We start from the raw sequence: 13,601 nt of genomic DNA, 5'->3' as shown, positions 1-13,601 counted from the left end.
AACGTAAATACAAGCTGGACAGTTATCCTAATAACTCACATTGTAGCTTGTTTCTGCCGACTGGAGCGATCTCGTTTAATACTGCATCAATGTTAAAGGAAAATATGTCCTCAATTGTTTTTATTGTATCTAATTCTCAAGGAGCTGTTGCAGAAACAAGCCTTGAGCAATAAAGCAAAAGCTGTCAGTAGTTCAGTAAATATTACAAAATTGTGAAATATTGAGACTTTCTACCTTGAAATATTAAGACTTTCTATCTTGAAATATTAGGACTAACTATCTTGAAATAGTAGTACTATTAGGACTTTCTATTTTGAAATATTAAGACTTTCTATCTTGAAATATTAGGACTTCTTAATCTTGAAATATTAGGACTTTTTATCTTCAAGTATTAGGATTTTTTTCTTGAAATATTAGGACTTTCTATCTTGAAGTATTAGGATTTTTTCTTGAAATATTAGGACTATTTATCTTGAAACATTCCCCTCTGAGATGTAGTGGAGTGGAGTAGGAAGTAGCAGCAGGGGTGGGTCTAGGATCAGACCTTGGGGAGCTCAGCCCCTAATAAGAACAGCTCTAGGTCTAGTGTCCTCGTTTTAAGTTTTACAAAAGTAAAAACACTACTTGTTTTAGAGGTATATACGCTTCTGAGCTGAAAATGTCCCCGGAATTTGTCTGAGAAATCTGGTCACCTGGTTTAAACAAAGGCTGGGTAAGCATTAGGAGACATATTTTCAGATGTACACAGATGGATCTCAAGATCCTCAAACTGGGGAGTTGGGCTTTGCTTTTTATACTCCTCATCTTGAAAGTGTACAGCTCAAACAACTGTCTGGGGGGTACAGGTTTATACAACAGAGGTAATAGCTATAATAGAGTGGGTGGCGCTAGAGTGAGTGGAGGAATTGAGGAAGTCCTGTCAAGGAGAGCGGCCATATGTTCAGATCCGGCCTCAGTTTTAAAAACTGATAGGAAGTAATTGGGGAGCTAGGCCAGACCTTGTTGTGGAAGTGATGGCTCTGTTGTATAAGATGGAGAAGGCTGGAGGATTGGTGATAGGAGAATAGGCCGCTGAACTGGCACTAAAAAGAGACATTGACATTGATAGGGTATGTGTTGGGATATCTGAATGCCATCATAAAGAAAAATGTTACAGCAGTGTGGCAAAGGAATCGGGAAAAGGAAAAGAGGGGTCGTCATTATTTATCAATTCAAAATAGAGTACAGGCAGAGCAGTGCTATTTGGGCAAAGAAAGAAGACACTACGTAATAATGACAAGACTAAGACTCAGGCATTGTGGACCTGCATGGGCTCTAGCACAGATGGGCAAGCATAAGGATGGACATTGTGGAACCTGCAAACAGAAATAAACTGTACTTTTGGCTTACAGTTTATTGGCTTTGTCTTCAATAAAAAATGAAATAGAAGAGTTGTTCACTGCACTATGTCACATGGGAATACAGAACATGACACTGAGATCCTTTCTAAATGGTTTTACGCATATGTATTCTTTCAATGAACTGGTGATAAAAGTTCATAAAGTTTACTTTGCCTGACAATTAATCTATTATTTCTCTGTGTAAAAGGTGGTGAAAGTAATCCACTGGCTCTAATATTTCTACTGTTTCTGGGAGAGATGCTTTTTGCCTTCTGGATTTCTGGTAAATCACTCATCACTGGCTCACCTGGGTATTATTTAAATAAGAGCAGGTAAGTAACCATAATTGAGGTAAATGTAAACTAGGGCTGCACAATTAATCCAATTTTAATCGCGATCACGATTTTGACTTCCCACGATCAAATTTGCGTGATTATTTTTTTTAAAGCGTAATTTCATAGAACGCTCCGGGTTTTTGGCAAAGCCCATCTACCGCTACTACCATCTGCTCATGAGCCAGTCAGGATAGTTCACTCTACCCCGTGCAGTTTAGTTTCAAGATGTAGACAGTCCCAGAGGACAGAGTAGCGTAAGGAAAATTCAACAGATAGCAGTTGGTAATACGTCGGTGTTGAGGTTTACCAGTTTACCAGTAAACGCATTTTTTTTTTCCGTTTGTGTTGTTTTTCAGACAACACCAGTGACCAGTGCTAGTCGGTGCTGGTAGCGTCTGTTATCTGTTAGCTCATCTAGGATGCACCGGTGCTAATGTTCTCGCATCCGCTGCAATGATGTTTAGATGGATATGATTTAATTTTGCGTTATATGACCCATTTTGTCTGTAAAGCCGTGCCTGTGTTGGATCTTTCTACGCTCTCTCGTCTTACTCTCCGCGCCCCGCCACACAGCCGCCGCCGGTCCACACTTCTGACATTTGTCTACAGTTTTAATTGTTATTAACACAGCTGTATATGATGCCGTCATCGGTCTGTGACCTTCAGCACTCACTGGATTGGTTCGCAGCCGAGTGTGAAGCGCCTGGGATGAGGATCAGCACCTCAAAATCTGAGGCCATGGTTCTCAGCAGGAAACCGATGGAGTCCTTTCTTCGGGTAGGGAGTGAGTCCTTGCCTCAAGTGAAGGAGTTTACGTACATTGGGGTCTTGTTTGCATGTGAGAGGACGATGGAGCGTGAGATTGGTCGGAGAATCGGAGCAGCCGGTGCAGTATTACATTCCGTTTATCGCACGATTTGTGACGATATTGTGACGAAAAGAGAGCTGAGCCAGAAGGCAAAGCTTTCGATCTACCGGGCAATTTTTTTTCCTACCCTCACCTATGGTCATGAAGGCTGGGTCATGACCGAAAGAACGAGATCAAGGGTACAAGCGGCCGAAATGGGTTTCCTCAGGAGGGTGGCTGGCGTCTCCCTTAGAGAAGCTCAATCATCCGAGAGGAGCTCGGAGTAGAGCCGCTGCTCCTTCGCGTTGAAAGGAGCCAGTTGAGGTGGTTTGGGCATCTGGTAAGGATGCCTCCTGGGCGCCTCCCTAGGGAGGTGTTCCAGGCACGTCCAGCTGGGAGGAGGCCTCGGGGAAGACCCAGGACTAGGTGGAGAGTTTATATCTTCAACCTGGCCTGGGAACGCCTCGGGATCCCCCAGTCGGAGCTGGTTGATGTGGCTCGGGAAAGGGAAGTTTCTGGTCCCCTACTGGAGCTGCTGCCCCCGCGACCCGATACCGGATAAGCAGATGAAGATGGATGGATGGACAGCTGTATATAGTTAAGTATGAGGGGCAATCCTGTATTTGTACCAGTGTTTCCGCGGGTAACTCTGCTATCGCGGCCGCTACGGCGAAGAACACAGAAGAAGTTATTAAATACAACTAACTTCAGTTGGTAGAGTAACAGCGTGTGAGACGGAGCTGCTGGACCTGGAACAGAGATGTGACCCATGGCTAGAATATCATAGTTAATAAAAATTCAGCGCGGTGAAGGTAGGCAGCTTTGGCAAGGCAAGGCAAGGCAAGGCAAGGCAAGGCAGCTTTATTTGTATAGCACATTTCAGCAACAGGGCAATTCAAAGTGCTTTACACTGTACACACAGGTACAGATGTTTCATACACACGATGTGTGTATCTGCTATTCGACCCGTGCTGGACCTGTTCATAATGATCAGCCATCTCTCTGTGGGTAGCGTCCATCAGGGATGGACGAGTACAGCCTTATCTGTATCCTGTATCTGTATCTGTTTATCACATGAATTATCTGTATCCGTATCTGTACTTGGACTGGGCGGGGCCTAACCTGGAAGCGGGTCGGGTTGTCTTTAAATGGGCGGGTCTTTAACTGGTATGTTATTTTAAGCATGCAATTGATATGGGTTGATCAGAAATTGTTATATTTATTGCTGATTAGAAAACTATTTCCCAGCATCAGCATTGAGCTTCAGATCAGTGGTGTTGTCATGGTAACAAAGAAACTATATACACAACAAGTTTTGCAACAATAAATACAACAATGTGGTTGCAATTATTAAGTAAAATGTAAAGTAAATGTAAACAAGAGTTTTCATACTCAATAAAATTACTTTCTCTTTTTAACTTTTAATTTTTCTATGATCAGTGTGATAATTTATTTTTTGGGGGTTCTTTTTTATTTTCACACTAGGTATGTGTGAGTGTGTGTGTCTGTGTGTCTGTGAATGACTAAGAGATACGGGGAGAGAGAGAGAGAGAGAGAGAGAGAGGAGAGAAACAAGAGAGAGAGAGAGAAACAAAGAGACAGAGGGGGGCGGGGGGTTGTAATGTGTTTGTGTGTGTATCTTAATTTGTAATATTATTTATTTATACCACAACTGCCTTTTATTTTTTTATAAAAAACAGCAAGAAAATTTTAGACACTCAAAAAAACTGGTCAGAGGCAGCAGGCGGCTAAAAAAAAAATGCAACGCAAGTTGCATTCTACCAAGCACTATGCATTAACAAAACCCACGGTTACCAGAAGTCTCCTGGTTCCTAGGGACTAGTTCAAACTGAAGTATAAAACAAACCTGAAGCTTGAAGAATCCCTAAATGTTAACGGAAAAGCCCCGCGGACCTGAGTGAGAGAGCAGTTCACTTCTCCGTGTTCTGTGTGCGAGTGAGCACAGCAGACACACACAGTCGGACACAACAACAGAAGGAATCTGTGTGTGTAGGGGAGGGGCGCTGGGACTAGCCTATCACAGAATAGTGTAGGGGCGGGGCGCTGTGACTAGCACTGTGACTAGCCTATCACAGAATGCAGACTCAGTCAATGGAGACTTTTATTCAATCCGAGTACAGATATTGGCTTGCATTACTCGTGTAATACTTGTACTCGGCAAAAGGGCTTTATCCGTACCGGATACTTGTTTCAGCCGAGTATCCGGCTCATCCCTAGTCTATGACAATTTGCAGACCTGTTTAGTTCTTGGAAATGGACAGATAATTTCAATGTACCGGCACTGTACTTCACAAATGATTTTTAAGCTGAGATTTGAGTTGTTGCCAACAATTTCTGTTTTTGTATAAGAAGTTCTTAAGTTTTCCTAAACCTAATAACTGAACGCAGTTTTACATACGACACTCAGGGCAGTGGGCTACCGGGCTGCTCTTGTTCCACAAGCAGGGGCGGATTTAGTCATTTTGAGGCCTAAGGCAAACACAGGCATGGTGCCCTCCACAACCTTTGTTCTCCCCCTTTTCAGTCCTTATCTGAGAAAAACTTACTTGTAACTTTTCTCCAGTCTTCACACACCGATGGTCTTTTGTCTTCTATCTTGTGCTCCTAATGTGAGAAAAAAATAAGAGGTTAATTGTCAATTGTGGTGACACATAACAATACACATAATACATGGTTAAAAAGCCTTACCATTTCTCTTTGTCTCTCCCTTTCTCTTTCTCTCTCCCTTTCTCTTTCTCTCCCTTGTCTTGCTTTCTCTCCCTAATCAACTCAGCTTTGGTGGTTGGGGAACGTATGGAGGTAATGTTGGTCAGTCACTGTATTGTTGCATCTAATAATCAGAACTGATTGATTTCTTTCATGGATTCTAAGAAGTTCTGGTATGTCATACTGCATGCCATGAGGCAATATTGTATATAGCTGGGAGGCACAGTTTAGATGGCCGTACTAAAATTTGACCTTGCGAGCCTTGGCTTCAGCAAATCTTGTGGTCATTAATTCCATATCCATTGACTTGCTGACTTCATGCTCATTGGAGAGAACAGCAAGTGCAGACAGCCTCTCCTGTGACATAGTTGACCTGAGGTACGTTTTAATGAGTTTCAGTGATGAGAAACTTCTCTCACCTGTAGCCACTGTCACTGGGAGAGTGAGAAGAAGTCTGAGAGCTATACTCAAATTTGGATAGATGTCAAGGATATTCTCCTTGTAAATATAATCAAGCATCTCAGATGGTGATGAGATATGTGTGGGGAAGGATCTAACTGCACCCTTTACTTCAAGCTTCAGGTCCTCTGCATCAATGTCATCCATTCTCTGCTCCAGTCTCTGACAGCATTCATCCAGCTTCTCAGTGTCTCTCATTATGTATATGGAGTAGAGAAATCCATATAGCTTATAGAAGGTTTCCATGTGTGAAAATCTCTCCTTTAATGTGACAAGGGCTCTATCTATCAGAGGCAGATAAAAAACTCTCTGTGGAAGAGCTCTTCTGCAGATGACTGAGTTTGATCTCTTCCTTCATACTCAAACTGTCTAGCTGTTCTTCTCTGACGCACCTCTGGACAGCTCATCTCCACCTCAAATCTCTCTGCTATCTCTCTGGCCTCAGTTTTAGCAGAGTTGAATCCATGATCTTGAAATTCCTGAAGGAATTCTGTCACTGCACTGATCTCTTTCCTCACTGTCTCAACTGAAACTTTGGGGCTCTGCAGGAGGGGTTGGTTGAGGTGGCAGTAGCTCAGTCCGTAGGGAGTTGGGTTGGGAACCGGAGGGTCACTGGTTCAAGTCCCTGTATGGACCAGTTCACCTCCTGGGCATTGCCAGGTGCTGTTGAGCAAGGCACCATACCCCCCCCCCACCCGCTCAGGGCGCTGGTTCGGCCGGCAGCCCACTCCCTCTGACATCCCTCCATTAGTGCATGTATAGATCCTGAGCATGTGTGTGTGTGTGTAGTTCAGGACTGTGTGTAAACTAACAAAGTGTGGACACAGAGTGTAAATTGTAATTTCCCCATAGGGGATCAATAAACAGATTAAAATAAAAAAATTAAAATTAGATCTTGCTCACTGTATTTATTTGGAACCATACATTGTACCACACAATGGTACTTACCACAAAAGACCATTTTTGCATCTCTTGGCAGATGCAGCCAGCTGTTGAGACAACATCTGCATCCCGTTTTTCTGTGGCGTACTCCTTTAAAGCAGTCAGGGCCTTCACGATTTCAGGCAACTGGTAGCGAACTGCTTTAACAGCTTCAATCCGACCGCCCCCACCTGGTTGTTGACAATGCGTGTTAATTCAGTGTAAAGTTCTTGACATATTCTGTGAGAATGGTCCAGCGGTGAACTGAGGAGCTGAACAGAGTGTAAAGTTGCTGTAACAGGCCAAAGAAACTGATAGACGTCACAGATGATTTGGCTGCATCACCAACAACAAAGGTCAGTGTCACTTCCACAAGGAACACATAACGCCTTGCTGTTTAGTTCCTGCACTCTTTTTTGGATGCCCTGCTTTTTACCCTGCATGTTACTCCCGTTATCATAGGACTGACCTCAACAGTTGGAAAGATCCAAACCTAGTATTTCTAGGTGCCCTAAAAATGACTCACACAAGCCTTTTCCTGTTGTGTCAAGTGCCTAAAGAAAACCATCAAAGTGCTCATGGATGGAGACACCTTTTAAGCACTCAGAGTTTACAATTCGCAGCACCACTGATAGCTGCTCATTGTGACTGAGGTCTGGAGTGCAGTCCATGATTACTGCATAATATTTGGCTTTTTTTACTCTCTCTACAATTGCATCAGTTGTACACTTAGCATCTAGGGAAATTAGTTCATTTTGAATACGCTTGCTTAAATAAGTGTCACTGAGCTCTTTTGCCTCAATTCTCCTCAAATGCTCTCGCATTAGTGAGTAAAACTGAGCCAGTAGTTCTACTTGCCCAAGGAAATTTCCATTGCCAGACTCAGACAACCTGTCTGAGTGGCCACGAAATGCAAGATTACGCTCTGCTAGATGTTTAACAATTGCAATTAATCTTCTTAAAATTTCTTTCCAGAGATTTACTTCCAGAGCAATTAAATCTTGGTTCACCTGATCTACAGTATAGTCATGTTTGTTTGTAGTTTCTTTGAAAGACTGCGCCAGGAATCCATATGTGTGATGTGTTCAGCAGACTTCTCATGCTGCCTCAAGTGAGCCGAAAGATTTTTCCAGTTATTGACCCCCTAACCCTAACCCAGTAGGATAATGGAATAGTCCAATGGAGTGAGAACTGGGGGGAGTTTCTCATCATGAATTAAACAATCGGATAGCACTTTAGCGTATCAGTGTTTAGAGATATAATTAATTGGTGAAAAGAAAGACAACAAATTGTAACCATAAGTTTATGAGGCGTTTTAAGGGGCCCTTGGTAGCTTGGGGCCCAAGGCAATTGCCTACCTTTGCCTAATGGTAAGTCCGCCTCTGTCCACAAGTCACGGACCTAGGAGATTTACCTGTTTGTTTTATTGTAATAATGTTTGATCTGGCTCTGTTGTTCTTTATGCCAGACTGGCTTGCGTCTGCTGTTTATTGATATCACTATGGCATGGGTATTATTTTTTATTTTTCTTTACTCCTTGTCTTGTCAAGCTATATAATTTACGTTGCACCGTTGTTATATTATCTTGTAATCGAATAGCCAATTATCCTACAGTAAAATTCATTTAAGACTGCCTATGACTAGTGGTGGGAGGACATTATGTTACTCATCCTGGAATGTGAATGGGCTGTGCTGTCCAATTAAAAGAAAGAAAATACTGGGACATCTGAAAACTAAAAAACAAGAAGTAGTATTCTTGCAGGAAACACATTCCTGTCACCAGGAATCGGTTAAGTTATGTAGGGACTGGGTAGGACACGTGTCCTTTAATGCGGGATCATCTAAAAGTCGAGGAGTAGCTATATTAATAAACAAAGGCATACAGTTCAGGCTCAGGAGGGAGGTCAAAGATGAGGAGGGCAGAATGATTAACATACTAGCAGAGATACAACGACACACTGTGATACTTGCCAATATATATTGCGCCCAATATTGATCACCCTAACTTTTTCTTAGACTTGGAAAGTAAGTTGCATGACATTGGACAGTTTCCCATAATTCTTGGAGGAGACTTCAACATTGTCCTAGATCAACTCCTTGATAGAAGTAAACCAACACTGATTTGCTTATTAAGAGAATGTGTTCATCGATGGGTCTAACTGATGTGTGGAGGCTGAAACACCCAACGGACAGAGATTACACTTTTTACTCAGGAGCCCACAAAGTTTATTCAAGAATAGATTTTTTTCTAATTTCTAGCTCTCTGCTGCCTGCCACACTGTCCTGTTTAATTGACAGTATTCTGTTGCAATGGTCGGACTACAAATGACCCTATTTCAGGAAACAAAAAGATCACATATGTGGTGTTTTAAATCAGCGTTATTACAAAAAGTGGGATTTAAGGAAGCGTTTTGAGCCCAGATTAGGCTATACGTTGTTGGAGCTAAATCCTGCTCCATTCTCAGGGTTCAGTCAATTAGTAGTAAAAATCTCAGATGTTGATGTGTGAATCTTTTTTATTACATATGACATCCTGAGACAAATACAGAGTCAAGCCAACAGCTCTCCCCCAAATTTGTCTGTCTCTTTGGCTCTTGGACCCCTGGTCTTATCCACAAAGGGTGGGGTCTCCAGGTCACAGTGATTTGTCTGTGTGCTTAATCGTTATCTTTCAGTTGGAATGTGACTGAGAGTTTATGACCCTCAATTTAATGGCAGTTTTCCACTGCGTGGTATCTACTCGACACGCCTCGACTCTACTTGCCTGTTTTGGTTTTCCATTACAAAAACAAGTCCCTGGGACCTGCTACCAGATACATTTTTTAGTACTACCTTAGTCGAGGTTCCAAGCGAGCTGAGGCGATCCCAAAAGGTGACGTGAAAACCTGCAGACTGCTGGTTGGTCGGATCACTGCGTTGTTAGCAGACAAGATTGTGGAGTGTGTCCAGAACAAATGGACATTCAAAAAATAAATCTAGCCAGACACCGACAGATTATCTACTCTCTGCACTATTCTCACTTATCAACTGTTCAATATTAAGGGCTGTTAGGGGCTTTATGTTGTTTCCAATATTGTACACTGTTACTTTAAAAAAACAAGACAAGTTATCAAAGAAAAGTTTTTATTTAACTTTTCAAGTAGTATATCAAACCCTCCTGGACATCCCGGTCTTCTTCCTCTGCACCCATTGACAGTATCCACCCAGCTCTGTCGTCCCAGATGCATCCCAGTCGTTGTCATAAGTCTCTCCATGACTCTCATAAAGATTATACGAAGTCTAGCAGGTCACAACCGGAGATCTCACTGGTCGGATGTCGCCCACCAGACGGTCTGCGGCGGCGGTTTTGCAGAGCGTGAATGCTCTGAAACACAAACATCACACATGTTGGTGTGTAATCATGGTTGCTAAAGTTCATGTACTTTATATAACGCTAGCGTATAGCGTTAGTAAATACTGACCGGGGCCCCTAACACATGCAAATGTTAGCTAACGTTACCAGGAAACTTAACTTACCCTTTTGTGTCGGCGAACAACAGTCATGTCGACATCTGAACTCCGTCGGAATTCCCAAACTCCTGTTTTTTTTAGCAGTGATTTTTGTTGCTTCCTTCAGCTTCTTTTGAAACAAAACTTTTCTTCTGGCTGTAGCGGGTAGCCGACGTGCTGTTGTGAGTCGCGTTGAAAATTACATCATCACGCGTAGCTATGGTGACCAGCCACGCTGAGACGTTACTCATTTTGCAATGGAAAACGAACGTAGAAAGAATCGAGTCGAGTAGAGGCGAGTCAAGGCGTGTCGAGTCAAGCTGTTACCAGCAGTGGAAAAACGCCATAACATCATCAATTCTGCTTCTGACACGTTTGTAGAGCTGGGTTATAACAAAATGTACCAAAACATCTTATATTATAAAACCGAAGCGATCCAAAACAACTTAATGCAACAAACAACCAACTATATACTTATGACAACAAACTTAATGCATGACTAACATGATTCCATTTATGTTGAAATAATGCTTTTACCTTTTAGCTTAAATGTATAATACAAGTCATACATAATGTTTAAGCACATGTAAAATTTTAAATTCTACAACGTGGAGACCAATGTCCACACAGCTCCTTCTGCCATAGTGGCCTGGGAGGCCATGAAGACCTTTGTAAGAAGGTTTATTATTAGGGGTCCAAGCCCGAGGCTGCGTGTACCGCGTGTAACGCGGTTCACACAGCAGGGCTGTGGAACCCTATTGTTTTCCTGAGGTTTCTTTTTCTTCTTCACAATTATTCTTCCCCGCATAATACCCCCGCTGCAGCCTAAACCGTACATGGTGGCGACGTGCCATTTTCAGGACTTGTCCAAAACTGCGCAAAGACCTCAGCTGCAAAAATGTACCCACTTCCACCACTAAGTGGCGCTATAGCAGAAAAAACGCTTTAGGTCCTATAACTCCCAAACCGTACATTGGACATTTAAAAAGCTTTTATCCACGCGTTCCCTGGATCCTACTGGATCTCGTGATATAGGCCAAGCCAATTTCCGCCTAGACCTTAATGCGTGAAAAATCGAGATTTATGGAAAACTAACTTTTTCTAACTCCTCCTAGACCGTGCAATGGATCTGCACGAAACCTGGTACATAGCATCTCCAGACCGACTTAACACAAAGTTGTATATAGAGTTTTTAAAGAATCAAAAATGTCAAAAATACACAAACAAATTTGTGTAGCTAACTACAAAAACACTGACTTTGGCATATCTCGGCCAAGCTAAATGCTATCATAGCAAAACTTTAGAATATTTCTTGGTTTGACCCTCTGAACCTCTCAAACAAATTTGACGATTATTGGCCTCTAGGGAGCGGTACAAATACAAGAAGTTTATATCTCATGAACCGCTTACCCGAATTTTACAAGACTTAATGGATACCATCTAGGCCCACTCCTGAGGTGGCCCTTAAAGTGGGGCTACAATGATGTCAAACGTGTTTTTGCCTATTGCTCCTACATTATACAGATTCACATGATATAGCCCATGTCCATGTCTGATTAAATTTCATTTCGCAATATTGCGACAAGTGGGAAACCAACTTGTCAAGCTCTTCCTAGACCATAAGTCTAATGCACGAAACCTGGTGTATACCATCTCCAGATGGCCCTGACAAAAAGTTGTATAAAGAATTTTGCTGCGTAATTGTGTGCGCATTTCATGACCAAGCAAAGTTTCTGTAGTACGCTACCAAACACATATCATATCATATCTCATCTAAAATAAATGGTATCACTACACAACTTTAGGGAAATGTTCAACATTTTCCCCGGATGCTCTGATCCGAATTCTGTAAAGATGGGCCATTAGGGGGGCGCTATAATCAACATTTATTTGTTTCATTTCAAGACTCAATAAATTTAAATGGGACATTTGCAATTGGAATATCTCTGCCACAGTAAATGCTATCAAAACCAAGCCTGTAATGATTGTTTTGCCCACCGCTGGGAGGCTCTTTGCCAAATTTGGCAAAGACAGGCCCTTAGGGGCCGCTATGATCAACATCAAACATAAGTGTAAATGTGCTGTATTTATATAGCGCTTTTCTAGTCTTCACGACTACTCAAAGCGCTTTTACATCTACAGGAGACATTCACCATACACACACATTCATACACTGTGGCCGAGGCTGCCGTACAAGGTGCAACCTGCTCATCAGATAAACACTCACACACATTCGCAACTCGGGGTTTCAGTGTCTTGCCCAAGGACACTTCGACATGGGACTGCAGGGCCAGGGATTGAAGCCCCAACCTTCCGATATGCAGGCAACCGCTCTACCACTGAGCCACAGCCGCCCCTGTACAATACAATGTTATAGTATCGTTAGTTACTTTGGTAACTCCCGAATCTATTAGTATAGGCGTAGCCCTCTAAGGGCTATTGGGTTTATCCCTTCGCGTTTGCGCAGTCGTGAAGATTTTCTGTCCCGCCCTAGCGTCCAGCACGGGCCTCAACTACTTCCGCATTTACTGCATATATACACAGCGGACCCGTTGTTCGTCTCCCAAAAACATCAGCTTTTTCTTCAACTAATGTTCTAGGAGCAGGTGGCCCAGACCTTAGAGGGCTACGCCTATACTAATAGAATCTGGAGTTACCAAAATAACTAACATTCTATTTCGCATAGGCTTCGCCCTCCAAGGGCTACGCTATTGGGTTAGGGCAAAGCTGATGTAGTCAATGCCACCTGCGGCACAAGGTCCACAAGCCAACATAGACCACATTTCCCCAGCAACAATGTACAGAGGCCTAATCAGAGTCATTCTTCTGATAAAGCCTGCCATGCTAATGGCTTGGCCGGAAAAAGTTCCTGTGGCCCGCAATAGCCTATGATGGCGGTGGTACAATGATTAATGGGGATTGAGCGTGATGGACCCTGTCGCGCATGCAAAGGAGAGACATGATTATCTCCGTGCATGTAACATCCAAAACAATGACAATCCATATTTGGGACCAGGAGGCAGAGTCGCAGTCTTACACACTTCTCTGCTCCTTTACTACGGGAGTTACCTAGTCAAACCCCCATAGTGACGGTGTCTGCCCCTCGACCACAGAAATTATTTAAATCAAAAGTAAACAGAAGAGGAGCTGTGCATGAAAACCTCATAACAATTGAAGCCACACCTGCAATAGTACAAAAGAATAGGAGAATTAAATGTGGACTCTTAAACATCAGGTCTCTCTCTTCTAAAGGGGTACTAGTAAATGAATTAATATCAGATTCTAATATTGATTTATTTTGTCTTACTGAAACCTGGCTGGGTGATGGAGAATATGTTAGTCTAAATGAATCCACCCAATCCAATGAGTCATATTAATACTCAAATTCCTCGAGGCACAGGCCGAGGAGGTGGAGTTGCAGCCATCTTCGATTCTAGTCTACTA

General features: G+C 42.7%; 1 long non-coding RNA gene across 1 annotated transcript in view; it reads left to right on the top strand.

Annotated features, from left to right (window-relative positions):
- Positions 1-893: 893 nt before the first annotated feature.
- The window catches only part of LOC117951402, a 15,589-nt gene continuing 2,881 nt past the window's right edge, over positions 894-13,601 (top strand). The window contains exons 1-2 of the long non-coding RNA XR_004658167.1: positions 894-1,052; positions 6,311-6,316. This is a non-coding gene — a long non-coding RNA (uncharacterized LOC117951402). The remainder of the gene's footprint in view (positions 1,053-6,310; positions 6,317-13,601) is intronic.

The sequence above is a fragment of the Etheostoma cragini genome, chromosome 10 (genome assembly GCF_013103735.1).
Source record: "Etheostoma cragini isolate CJK2018 chromosome 10, CSU_Ecrag_1.0, whole genome shotgun sequence".
In the NCBI taxonomy this organism is placed as follows: domain Eukaryota; kingdom Metazoa; phylum Chordata; class Actinopteri; order Perciformes; family Percidae; genus Etheostoma; species Etheostoma cragini.
This window is presented reverse-complemented; position numbering and strand designations above follow the sequence as displayed.